This window comes from Protopterus annectens, chromosome 2.part1, assembly GCF_019279795.1.
Source record: "Protopterus annectens isolate FY-2018-M chromosome 2.part1, PAN1.0, whole genome shotgun sequence".
NCBI lineage: Eukaryota > Metazoa > Chordata > Ceratodontiformes > Protopteridae > Protopterus > Protopterus annectens.
This window is the reverse complement of record NC_056729.1, coordinates 1674045281-1674059133: the sequence shown is the minus strand read 5'-3', so window position 1 is coordinate 1674059133 and position 13853 is coordinate 1674045281.

Below are 13853 nucleotides of genomic sequence, written 5' to 3'. Positions count from 1 at the left end.
GAAGTACTGCCACTATGGGAGCATGATCGGACATAGCCACCTTGACTATCAGCAGATGTTGTGGCTGACCTACACCCATGAGGAAGCAGTTCCCCTCCCAGCAAATGTTCCATCACAGACACTGTTCGTTCCATGACAGACACCCCTCCGTCTATCACTGACACCCCATGTTCCAACATGTCATTTATCTAATCCAGTGAATCAGCAACAAGGTGAAAGATGTCACACTTGTCAGCCTGTACCACATCCACAAACTTGAGCATTTGTCTGGAGCTCCTTTCTGAACATGCCTGTGCCTCCATGATGGCTCTAAACATACATTGAGTTACACAGGAAGAGACACCTTCATCAGGTGGAGGAGGGACAGCAGGCCCCCTCCGAGCATCCCTATCAACCCTCCTGAATGGCACTTTGCCCACACCTGGGTTACAACCAGACTCAACAGGCACTGAAGCTGTAGTAGCCACACTTCCCTGATCTATTTCCTCACCCTCCACTCGTCCAATATCTGTGGGCTCAGTGGACTGGGTAGGTATAGGCCTGCTGGCTGTGGCCAGGGAAAATGAGGGGGATGGTTGGATGTCACACTTCTGTGTCAGATTCAATCTCTGCACCGCCCAACTGTGCCTCAGTTTTGCCACCATTATCATGAGTGTTTGATGAGATACTGACATCAGGTGGCACAGGGCCCACACTCCCACTGTCCTGATCACCTGTGATAAGAAGAAAGAAACACAGGCAGACATTAACACATGCACTACTATGGTGCAAGATATGCTAAACAACTAACAGTACTGCCACTGTTAGATTTTATGAATATAAATCTGAAATTAATTATGTTGTAAATATGCTGAAAGAAAAGGCTTGCTTAAATGCAGAGACAGAGTCTAGTAATATCTGATCAGCAGTCATACTAAATGACCATGGCTTGGAAAAGGAATCTGCTGAATGGACATTTTTCCCTTACAGACTCAAAACAGGATGTATGCAAGAGCAAAAATACAAAATCTGCTTTTAAAGAATGGACATTTTTCCCTTACAGACTCAAACAGGATGTATGCAAGAGCAAAAATGCAAAATCTGCTTTTAAAGAATGGACAATGACACTGTGACAATGTGTTTTCTCAAAAATATGTTTTTCTGCATGGAAAAACAGGATATGGCACAAGATACAAAGATCCAAATAAAATACAGGATGTTCACACTGTCAGAAAAGCTGATCTCTGACAATGTGTTTTCTCAAAAATATGTTTTTCTTCATAAAACAGGATATGCTTATCAGCATTGGTACAAGAACATATGGTCATATACACAGATCCAAATAGAATACAGACAATGTGTTTCCTCAAAATATGTTTTTCTACATGGACATTAGGACACTGTTACAGGATATTCACACTGTCAGAAAAGCTGGTCTTTTACAAGACATTGTTAAACAAGGAAGCTTAGTATTGTTTCTACAGGACTAAAACTGTATATAAAGAGCTGTATAAATCCAGCTATGTGAGAGGGATGGTGAGAGGGATGGAGAGAGGTTTGGTAGGGACACAAGTCCCAAGGTAAATGTTATATCTCTCACATCATCTGTACTATATGAGAAGTAAAGTTGGAACAGTACTTTTAAGCTGCAACGTTTGTCCAGTTTTATTTATTATAAAAGTTATTGGTTACTGCTCTTAAAGACAAGTGCTGCAAAGTATATTCTCTCATCAGTGTATATTCTGCAAGTTTCTGTATGCAACAGACTGTGAATGCAAATATAATCAGACTTTGAATTTTAGCAGAATCCAGCCAGCAAGACTGAGTGTCATAAGAACACTGCAGATCCATCCCACAGCAAGAAGCAGCAAGCAGTAAGCACGTAAATCTCAATATATTTTTTCAATGGCGAGGCAGCTGAGTGACTAGCTCCATATATTTTTTTCAATGGCAAGCTAGCCTGCATTTGAACCTACAATCTGCATTCAACCACAGGAGTGATGGTAAGCCTGCAGAGGGTCATTTCAGTCAAATTGCAGTAACTAACATTTGTACGTATGTGTAAATCCTAAACAGAAGTCTTCCAGTTTATGCAGCTTGCAGTAGTAAAGTTTTTTAGACGTCTACAATCCGGAGTGAGACTAGTTCAAGAAATTCACAGTGCCATAAATTCTTCAAGAAAAGGGGGATATCCACTAGCCCATCAGTCCACTGCCTGTTGTGCTTTCCCAGCTTCTCAAGTGACTTTGAAAAATTTCCAGCCATCTGCAATAGCAGCCTGATCACCTGTTTTCTTGCTAACTGGTAAGACTTTTTCTGTGTCACATATTTAGTGTGGATGATGTTAAAACAGTTTGTATATTCTTAAGAGAGTTTTTATATTCTTAAGACAGTTTGTATATTCATATATAGTTTCTGTATTCCTAGACAGGTTGTATATTACTAGATAGTATGGATATTATTTATAATTCATGCAGGAGTAAACCAAACTTTAGTAAATTACTATGTTGGTATACACAGCACATTAGTAAATGTAAAACCTTATTAGGGCAGGTTCATAGTAAGGCATTATGCAAATGTATTACAATATTTGACTGGTATCTCAAAGAAAACCATGTGAAATATGACAAATGTTTATTGTGTGCTTCAACAAAAACTGCATTTTGTGTATTATGCTATAAAATAATATTGCATCATATTGCTAAAAAAATAGACTGTAAAGACAGATCTGAAGAATTAACTAAGGGTAAAGTGTTTCCATTACATTCTGATGTTGAACAGTTATGTCCTGTCACCACATGTGAGTCAAATCAGTTACTGATAGAACCCCTAGTATACATACATCTTTTCAAAAGTGCATAGGAGTTTCAAATTCAGCAGAACAGCTTACTAAAGAATGTCAGAAAGACCATGCAACATTACTGGAAATTCAACTGAAGTTGCAGGATAAAGGAAATAAATTAGCTGAACTGACAGAGACTGGGAACTTCCTGCATACACAGCTAATCTGTGCAAAAAATGTTTTGAAAATGGTTAAACATACATGGTAGGATGGTAGGATCTGATGTCTGGACAAATCATTTTTAAATGTTTTACTTTCATTCAGTTAAAGCAAGACATCTTTCAGTACTACAGTAAAGTGAAGCATATGAATGCCATTCTTAGCATAGTCAAAAGGTAAACAAAACAGTTATAGTGCATAAAATTAAATGAAAATAGTTAATAAGAATAAAAATTTAAAGTCACAAGACATGACATGCTTGTATAAAGATATACATATACAAGACAGACATGCATGTGTGTTCTTTTCATCTAGAGTACATCTGTTACAATACACAAGAATAACAGGCAGACAACAGCAAATATAAATAATATAAATATAAATGTGTTGGTTAAACTAATATCTATTTTGTTTTTTACAATTTGTTTATAATTATATAGTAACACCAAACAGTTAAAGTTCTGAATTTTAAAAAGAAAATCCCAGATGGTATTATTCAAACAGTTTTTGTAAAATTAATGGCAGGACAGTTAAATAGTTAAATAAATAAAAAAAAAATACTGAAATCCATGTAAGGTAATTGTAAAATGATGTCTATTTATGTTGTATAAATGCATAGTTATGCAAATCAAAATCACATTAAAGGAAAAATGTTAAAAGAATTAACTATAGTTTACAGAGTATGAAATGTGAGCTCTGACCTTCCTAGACTAGTTGAATAGTTACAGGAAATGCTGGAAAGATAAGATAAACAACAAGACTGATTGCCAGGCAAGTAGCTTGAGTTTTTCTAAAGCATCATCGTTATTAAAACATAATTGTTAAAATGTTTACAGGCAACACTATTTAATAATTGTAATAAAATGCCACAATTGTGCATAGATGTCACTTATAATCTGTTTGCAAGTAAATGTTAAAAGGACAAAAAAGAAAAAACCTCAGTTGTATCGGGTACAGCCAGCAAATGGGCTATGGTATATATACAGTTCAAATCAATTGTGCAGGAGGGTGTAAATGCCTACTAGTGGTAGTAAACAGCAAAAGCTTTATAAAAAAATTATCAAATCAGACAAAAGTTCATAATTTAATAAAATAAATGTATAACCATAGTGTTAGGCTAACATACATTCTATTTTCACAGCATAGGGCAGGTAAACAGTGCTGAAGTACTACAGGGGGAGGGGTACTTTCTCAGTTTTACACTGACTGTATAAGAGGGAGGGGCACTTTCTCAGTTTTACACTGACTGTATAAGCAGTACTGCACAAGGGTCTGAAATGAAGCTACAGAAAAAATAAACAGACTGTGACAAGGGTCTGAAATAAAGCTACATAAAAATAAATAATAAGGGTCTAAAATAAAGCTACAAAAAAAAAATATCTCATTCATTCTTGACAATACTCTTTTAGAGAGAGGAAAAAACAGGTATTAGTGTATTAGAAATACTGGTAAACTGGATTAAACCTGACAGGATAAGATATTTTACAAGTTGTTAATAGCTATCATAATGGTTATTATTGTATTGTTTAGTATTAAATTGTATTTACAACCTGTTAAACTGTAAATCTATACAAGAGATGGTTTAAAAAACAAGAAATGGCTTAAAACTGATTACAGCTATACAAAAGAGAGTAAAGATATGTAAAAAAATTGAGCAAGAATGGTCACTATTTTTAATAAGTTTTTGGCAAAACAATGTTGGTATAAAAAGCATGAATATTTTTAATAATTGTTGAGTATGTAGTTTTAAAATAACAGGACCTATGAATTTGGTATCAATTCCACTAGATATTTCTAAAGAGACAAACATTTTCCAAGATTTTGCTCAATATTAATGTTATTAAATTTGTAAGATTAGACTAAATGTACTTTATAGTCTTTGTATGTACAAATGCAGAAGAATTCAGTACAAATGAGATTAATGTCTAGTAATAAATATGTGTGAAAAAACATATTTAATAAAAAATGGGTCCAGAGTACCTACTAGATTGAAATGCATGAACAGCAAACAGTCTATGTAAATACATACTGTACAGGATACATCGTAATAAGTTCAAAAGTAATTTGTCAAGTTGTAATATCATTGGTTTTACCCCAGTAAAATAACTGCTTTCAAATATTTATTATCTAAGCCCAGTTCAGTATTTTACCAAGATGTTAATGAGCAGTTCAAAGACATGATCACAATGTTATGGTTAAAATGACATTGAAATTGTGTGTTTTCAGTAGTGTATAAATGCTTGCAGTAGCACATAGTTATTGTCTCTTATAGTTAATTTAACAGCTGCAAAGAGTTAATGAAACAGTTCTAAGTCATAAATTAAATTCTGTGATTGCAAAAGAATAAATTGATCAAGTTAAACTAAAGCAGACACAGCTCATAACTGATAAAATATTTTCACAGAATGGTCTGCAAAAGAAAAAGTTTTAAATACATTCAGTTTTGGTAGTAATACTTTAATATCATTGTATCAACTATGTAAAATTGCATTTTGATTTGTTGTATCAAACTAAAGGTTTGTTTCTTGTGTTTTCTATATAAAATGTTTTGAGTATGTTTAAAAACAGAGGGAATTGTTAGATTTTATGAATATAAATCTGAAATTAATTATGTTGTAAATATGCTGAAAGAAAAGGCTTGCTTAAATGCAGAAACAGAGTCTAGTAATATCTGATCAGCAGTCATACTAAATGACCATGGCTTGGAAAAGGAATCTGCTGAATGGACATTTTTCCCTTACAGACTCAAAACAGGATGTATGCAAGAGCAAAAATACAAAATCTGCTTTTAAAGAATGGACATTTTTCCCTTACAGACTCAAACAGGATGTATGCAAGAGCAAAAATGCAAAATCTGCTTTTAAAGAATGGACAATGACACTGTGACAATGTGTTTTCTCAAAAATATGTTTTTCTGCATGGAAAAACAGGATATGGCACAAGATACAAAGATCCAAATAAAATACAGGATGTTCACACTGTCAGAAAAGCTGATCTCTGACAATGTGTTTTCTCAAAAATATGTTTTTCTTCATAAAAAACAGGATATGCTTATCAGCATTGGTACAAGAACATATGGTCATATACACAGATCCAAATAGAATACAGACAATGTGTTTCCTCAAAAATATGTTTTTCTACATGGACATTAGGACACTGTTACAGGATATTCACACTGTCAGAAAAGCTGGTCTCTTACAAGACCATTGTTAAACAAGGAAGCTTAGTATTGTTTCTACAGGACTAAAACTGTATATAAAGAGCTGTATAAATCCAGCTATGTGAGAGGGATGGTGAGAGGGATGGAGAGAGGTTTGGTAGGGACACAAGACCCAAGGTAAATGTTATATCTCTCACATCATCTGTACTATATGAGAAGTAAAGTTGGAACAGTACTTTTAAGCTGCAACGTTTGTCCAGTTTTATTTATTATAAAAGTTATTGGTTACTGCTCTTAAAGACAAGTGCTGCAAAGTATATTCTCTCATCAGTGTATATTCTGCAAGTTTCTGTATGCAACAGACTGTGAATGCAAATATAATCAGTCTTTGAATTTTAGCAGAATCCAGCCAGCAAGACTGAGTGTCATAAGAACACTGCAGATCCATCCCACAGCAAGAAGCAGCAAGCAGTAAGCACGTAAATCTCAATATATTTTTTCAGCCACGATTACAGATAGTACAGCAATACATACAACAGGCCTAAAATGACACATTATGATATTTCTTGATATCCCCACCCTCTCCCCAGCCATGGTGTTCATCCACCTCTTGTGTCCTTCACCATCCCTGTCTCTTGTCTTGTTTGTCTTGTCTATCTGCAATTGCTTCCTCACCTACCCAACTTACCTCACCCAGGCATTCCTACAGCCCTTTCCCAACATTCCTCTCTCTCAGAAAAAAAAAAAATCATCCCATACGTAGCTCTCCATCTCGCACACATCTTCATGACACACTTGATCCAGTTCAGTTGGCTATACAACATGATTGTGTTGTGGTCACCCCTCTCTCTGGAGGTGACAATCCAAAATCAGCTAATATTTTGCATATATGATCATGTTTTATTGTTGAAGAAATTGATAGCTATGGTTCTTTCCTACATCCTTCCTGCATATTCTTGTAAGTTCTTTGTAAGCTCAAGTTGCTGCAGGTGCCTGGTAAGGCCAAAGGGAGTATTGTAGTCAATTATTGGCCTGATGAGGTTTGAGTACAAGGGGTGCTATGACCTCTTTCACTCTTGAGGCAATGTCTTTGCTAATGAGGTGTGCGAGGTAGAATGCCTTCCTTACCACAATAGACACATGGTGGTCAAAGTTTAGGCTACAGGCAACTTGCATTCCCAAGTTTCTCACTACTGAGTTGATATTTAGGGTATTGTTATTAATGCTGACACTACAAAAACGTCATGGTCTGGATATGACCAGCCAGTATTTTTCAAGAACTGTTTACAGTACAGTAATCCCAGTAATTGTAACTCCAGTATTTAATTGTCACCAGTGAAGTAATATGATGGCATTTATGTTTATGAGTCTAGCATATTACTGAAGCCGCGGTGGTACAGTGGTAGCATTGTTGACTCACAGCAAGAGGTTCTCCTGTTCGATTCTCAGCTGAAGTGCCTTCTGTGTGGAGTCTGTATGTCCTCCCCATGGTCAAGTAGCCTCTGAAAGACAAGCGTGAATGGGAGTGCCTTCGCTGAAGGTTGGGCATTGGGCTGGCAATTTGGCACCATAAAATTTTGCTGCCAATCATTAGCAGACTGGAGTTCCACTGTGGCGACCCCTAACCGGGAAAAGACAAACAGCAACAACATTATTTATATGATAGTCTGCAGGGATATTGTTTTTACCAAAGGGGGTGATAATGCACTTTTTAGCATTGAGTGTGGTCCATGGCTTTGGCACCAATCAGTGGTTTGTGTAAGTCCCTCTTGAAGTATATTGACATCATTTGGGGATTCAGTGATTGCACCTAATTTCCAGTCATCAGCAAACTTAGTCAACCACAGCCCCTCTGTTTTGGCCTGAACTTCTGAGAAGAATATTCCAAACAATAGGGGCCCAGCACTCACCCCAGTGGAATCCCACTGGTGACAGGTCTGCTGGTTGAGGTAAAGTCCCCAACTTTGACTGAGTGTGATCTGTCAGTGAGAGGGTTGGCAACCTACCTGATGACATAAGGGATGATATTCAACCTACCTGATGATATAAGGGTTGATATTCAACTGGGAGAGTTTATCAATGATGTCTGAATGTGGGATTGTGTTGATGGCCTTGGCTAAGTCAATAAAATGCAAAATGTTAGAAGTCTGATAAAACAAAAGAACGCAGTAATCAAGACTATTAACAGAAATTCATGCGATATAACAGAAGTAAATAGGACATATTACTGTGCAGTTAAATTAATAAAAGATAAAGTATTACCAAAAATACAGGGCAATATGGGAAAGGAAAAAGAAATCAAATACTGTTATGGACGTATCAAAGAGAAAAAACTATAAAGGAATTAATACAGGACGTGTCACTGTTAGGAGTAGAGAAGTGGGAACAGCTCAACAAAAATATATAGAAAGATAGATATGATGATAAAAGCAACAAGCAGTGTTAGAACAGACCATGATCTATTGTACACTATTGAAAATAATAAACTAAAGATATTAGCACAAGGAGAAAAACGTAGGAGATATGCAGATAAATATAAAGGAAAAGAACAAAGTAAGCAATCCATTGATAACCCAGTGTTATAGAGAATTGTGAAATAAAGCAAAAGGAATAGAAACACCACCAAAAAAGGAAAAATAGGCACATTTTAGAGAAATCTCTATGAAGATCCTGTGGAACATAACAAAGATTCTGAAGGGATAGAAGCCATAAAAGAAACAAGTAAGAAGTTCAAACATACAGGATTTGAAATGGGATGAAGTAACAGCCATAGAAATTGAAACAAAGTTAAGAAAATCTCTTAAGTGGAAAACCCCAGACCCAGATGCAGTACCTAACTTCTGGCTAAAACCGTTAACATCTTTACATGAAGATTTAGCCCTGAGTAAGAACTACTTCTGTGTGCACCCCAAACAGACACCAACCTGCTTAACAACAGGAAAAGTGATACTCCTTAAGAGTGAACTTGTAAGCTATCCAAAAAAACATAGACCAATAACCTGCCTTTTGACAATGTATAAACTATACACTGGAATTGATGCTAACATAGTGTATAGTCATTTAGATGAAAACTCAAACATGGTAATAGAACACAAGGGAAACAAAAGAAAGTAATATGGAACAAAGGATTACTTGTTGTGAAATAAAGACATAAAGGAAAATTGTAAAAAGGGGAAGAATCTAAGAATGGCATGGATACATTACAATAAAGCATCTGACAGTATCAACATTCATGGATAAAGGAGTGTTTACAGATATATAAGATATGCCCTACATTAATCAGTTACATTACAGTGACCATGAAACAGTGGCAAACCACTTTGCAGCTAAGCCATGATAAAGGACAAGTTATTATCCCAGGAATAAAAATTAAAAGGTAGATATTCCAGGGCGACTTTTGTCACTGTTGCTCTTTTGTCTTGCCCTTAACTCATTAAGCTGTCTACCCAAAAGATTAGATCATGGTTACATTTTGGCTCCCAGACAACAACAAAGTATAAAGACTTCTCATGTTCATTTTGTGGATGATTTAAGACTATATAGTTCATCAGATGAAGAGCTAAAAGCATAACTGGAAGAGGTTAAAATTTTCTCGGGTGATACAGTAATGTCATTTTGTATTGATAAATGTGCAAAAGCAACAATTAAAGCAGGAAAGCTGCAGCACTAAGAAAATATCAGTCTGGGAAAAGAATGTGATATAAAGGAACTTGAGCAGGAGGGAATGTATAAATATCTGGGAACCGATGAAGGATCGACAATAAAACATGAACAAATGTGAACAAAACTCAGTAAGGAATATTTTAGAAGACTAATATTAATACTGAAAACAGCATTGACATCTAGGAACAAAGTCCAAGCTATAAACCAATTTGCTCTTCCTGTTTTAACTTACACTTTTGGGACGACTGACTAGCCCCAAAAGGTATTGGTTCAGTTGGACAGAAAAACAAGAAAAATGTGTGATATATATATATATAAATTAGCATATGCGTCATAGGTTCATAGGTAGGTACTAGGCTATTGGCCCTAGGGCCTATATAAGCCTAGCCAAATGGTACCCTGGCTTTTGCCACCCAAGAAAATTATTTTCCTATGACCCTGTCAAGCAGAGCCACAGAAGTGCTCCCCAGGGTGAATTTCTTATCTCCCATCCAATCATCAAGATTTTTCTTGAAGAGTGCTAATAAGGAGCTTTGTTTGATATAGATAGGTAGTTTGTTCCAGCGTATGGGAAGTCTCTGGGACAGGAATCTATCCCTCCAGCATGTTCTGTTGTTATATTCCTATTTCTGAAGGAGGTATGGGCCTCCTTGAAATTGATTATATGTATAGATGTGCAATCGTAGTACTACAAACATACCTGCTGACCTCAGCAGATTCAAACATAGTGTAAGTTTTGAAACATGAAAAGAACAAATGTAAGATGGCTTCCCTGCTTAGTTTAGCAGAAGCATATCAGTGTCAAGCGGGAATGCAAACCAAACCAGAAGTAGACAAAAATCAGGCAGCAACTGAATGTGCCAAAAAACAGAAGAAAGAATATAAGGTGAATGACCAGATGAGAATGCAAAAAATGTTGAAAAAGCATAAATATAGTTGCAAGTACAGAAAACTACCGGAACAACCTCATGTCAATCAGGATTTGCCAAAGAATGGTTAAGGAGAGGTGAATTTAAACTAAAAGATGAAAAGTTAATATTAGTGATCCCAGGATACTGGACTACACACGCATTGGTTTACAAAGTCCATTGAACATGTGGGAGAAACAGACAAATGCAGGTTCTATAAAACAGAACTGGCAGCAGTCACACATCTTGTTGCTGGGTGTGATACACTATTGGCAGAAGGCCTGTATACTGAAAGGCATAATAATGTTGCTTGACTGTTACAATGGGGATTGTGTAAACACTGAGAAGCATTAGAAACATAAGCTCAAAGCATTGTGGAGAATGATGAGGTTATATCACATGGGATCACCAATTACCAACAGTTGAAAAAATAGATGCGAGATATAGCATTCTATGAAAAGAAGACATATTACCAAATGGGTAGCAAACTGGCTCACTGATAGAACCTACCTAGTCAAAATAGGGAAAGCCACCTCAAGTAGTAGACCTGTAACAAGTGGTGTACCCCAGGGATTGGTCTTGGGGCCTCTGCTGTTTGGGATATAGTTCTCAGAGGTGCAGGCCAAATCTAGTGGGCTGTGGCTGACCAAGTTTGAAGATGACTGAAAGCTGGGTCACCAATTCCCCTGGTGATGTGGACATCCTCCAAGAGGGTCTCACCCAAACAAATGACTGGTGCCAGAAACATGGCCTCAAACTGAATGCTAAAAAATGCATCAGCATCTCTTTTGGGGAGAATGATGTCCCCACAAATTATTACATTGATAATAAGGCACTAAGCACGCAATCAGTCTTGAGGGACTTGGGAACCCAGGTTGATAACAAACTGACTTTTGGCTACCATATTGCCTCCATTGTACGGAAAGCTTTCTACATGACCCACTTCATTAGTAAGGGTATCTCATCCAGGGACAAGGTAGTCATAACATCCCTGTAGTCTTCCCTTATAAGACCAATTATTGAATACAATGCCCCTTTCGGCATGTACCTCACAAAGTACATGCAGCAGCTGGAGAGACCACAGAGATTCCTCACCCAGAGAATCCAGGGCCTCAAATATCTACCCTACACATATAGGCTAAAAGCCCTGTCCCTCTACTCAGTCTCCTACAGACTCCTCAGAGGTGACCTCTGTCTGGCATACAAGGCAATCTCAGACCCAGCCCTGATGGGACTGTTGCATATCTGCAAGTCAAGCTTCACTCGAGTAACCCACACATGAGTCCTCAACCTGGTCTGTGACATCAATAGGACTTGTTGGTGAGACAGATTTGTGTCCCAGAGACTCCCGCTTTGTGGAATAGACTCCCTCTCCACGTACCTCATTAAACCTTTTTAAGTGCAACCTGGATAACTGGATGGAGGAGCAGAAAATACACCCCTGTGATTCCACCTATGTCCCTACTTGACAGTGGCATATGGTGCTGACTTGTTGGAACATCGGCTAAATTCTTGGCTAGGTTTGTAAGGGCCTCAGTGCCAATAGCCTAGTAAATTCTTAAAAGTAGCATTGATTATTGAAATTGCTACACCCAGTGATTACAGTGTCTTACATACAGAGAGACATAAAGTCATAAAATACCAGGATTTGCAGGCAGAAACAAGGGAAATATGGAAGAAGGATACCCAGACAGTTCCAATAGTAGCAGGAACAATGGGTTTTATAAAAATAATTTACAGTCTTATTTAGAAATGCTACCAATACATGTAACTCCATATGAATTGCAGAAAGTGCCAGTTCTGGGCATATTCTGGGTGCTGCAAAGAGCACTTTTGGCTAACATGAAAGACTGAAACAATACTAATTTCATGAACTTTAATCAGACTTTGACTTAGGAATAGTGTCCATTCCCACCATAGTATTAGAAACCCCAAAGAACTGGAGAAATTAAACCAAAAGTAGTTTTGTTGATATTGAATTCATCCTGAGGTTTTGGTGAGTACCTTCACGAAGTGGACCCTGTTTTTACAAAATCTCACCAAGACGACACTGGTATATACACTTCATTTTATATAGCATATATCATGGACAGAAATAGCTTAGCAAATAAAAAAGACATCTGGTTGCACAAGTGCCAGGAGAAAGTAAACAACGGGTTCAGGCACCTAGGCAGCGAGACATTTCCCTGCGATACATTTTGGCTGGGGACACATGGCTGAAGTGACATTCAGCTGCAGAGAAATATGGCTGTTTGTTTTCCCCCTGTGCATTTGGTTATTGAAGTTGTAGGTATGACAACACATTCTTCTCTTTGCCTACAGGGAATTTGCAAACAGCCATATTTCTCTGCAGCTGAATGTCATTTCAGCCATTTGTCCCCAGTCAAATGTACCTCAGGGGAAATGTCTCGCTGCCTAGGTGCCTGAACCCACCAACATATGGTTTATTGTCCACTAACAGCAGCCCAATGGCATAATAAGAAACTAAACAATGAGTGTGTTTACTGTTTAGCAACAGGGGTGTGCACTTCTAGAGAATATAGGCTGTACCTCCAAGTGCCTTATTTCAGTTATAAAATGATACTCAAACATAAGAAATAAAGATAAATGCAAAGTGTAAGCAAGTAATCAAAAAAGAAATAAAAAAAATATTGAAAAAAGTAGTCCCTTGGATTAAATTACCTCTAAACGTATGAGTTTGTCTTGTACTCACAAGGTACAGGGTTTGATTCTTACCTTTGGGATGGAAAATTTGGCTAGGCTTAAAATGGCCCACAAGGGTAGAGAGCCTAGCACACACACACACACACACACACACACACACACACACACACACACACACACACACACACACACACACACACACACACACACAAACACACAATTATTTTGTTACTGCACAAATCAAACCATGATAGGCATATATCCAATTATAATGCTAGTTACCAACAGAGGAAGTGCCTGAGCTAAAATCAGCTTCATTTTAATTATAACACACATTTTAAAATCCCAGTAATAATTCTAAATAACATATCCAATAGCTATTTGTATACTGTATTACACACATTTATCCTATTTTATGATACTCTTTGGCTGCTTAAATGCCAAAGGAAGAAGAAAGGTTTCCAAAGCCGTATACCAG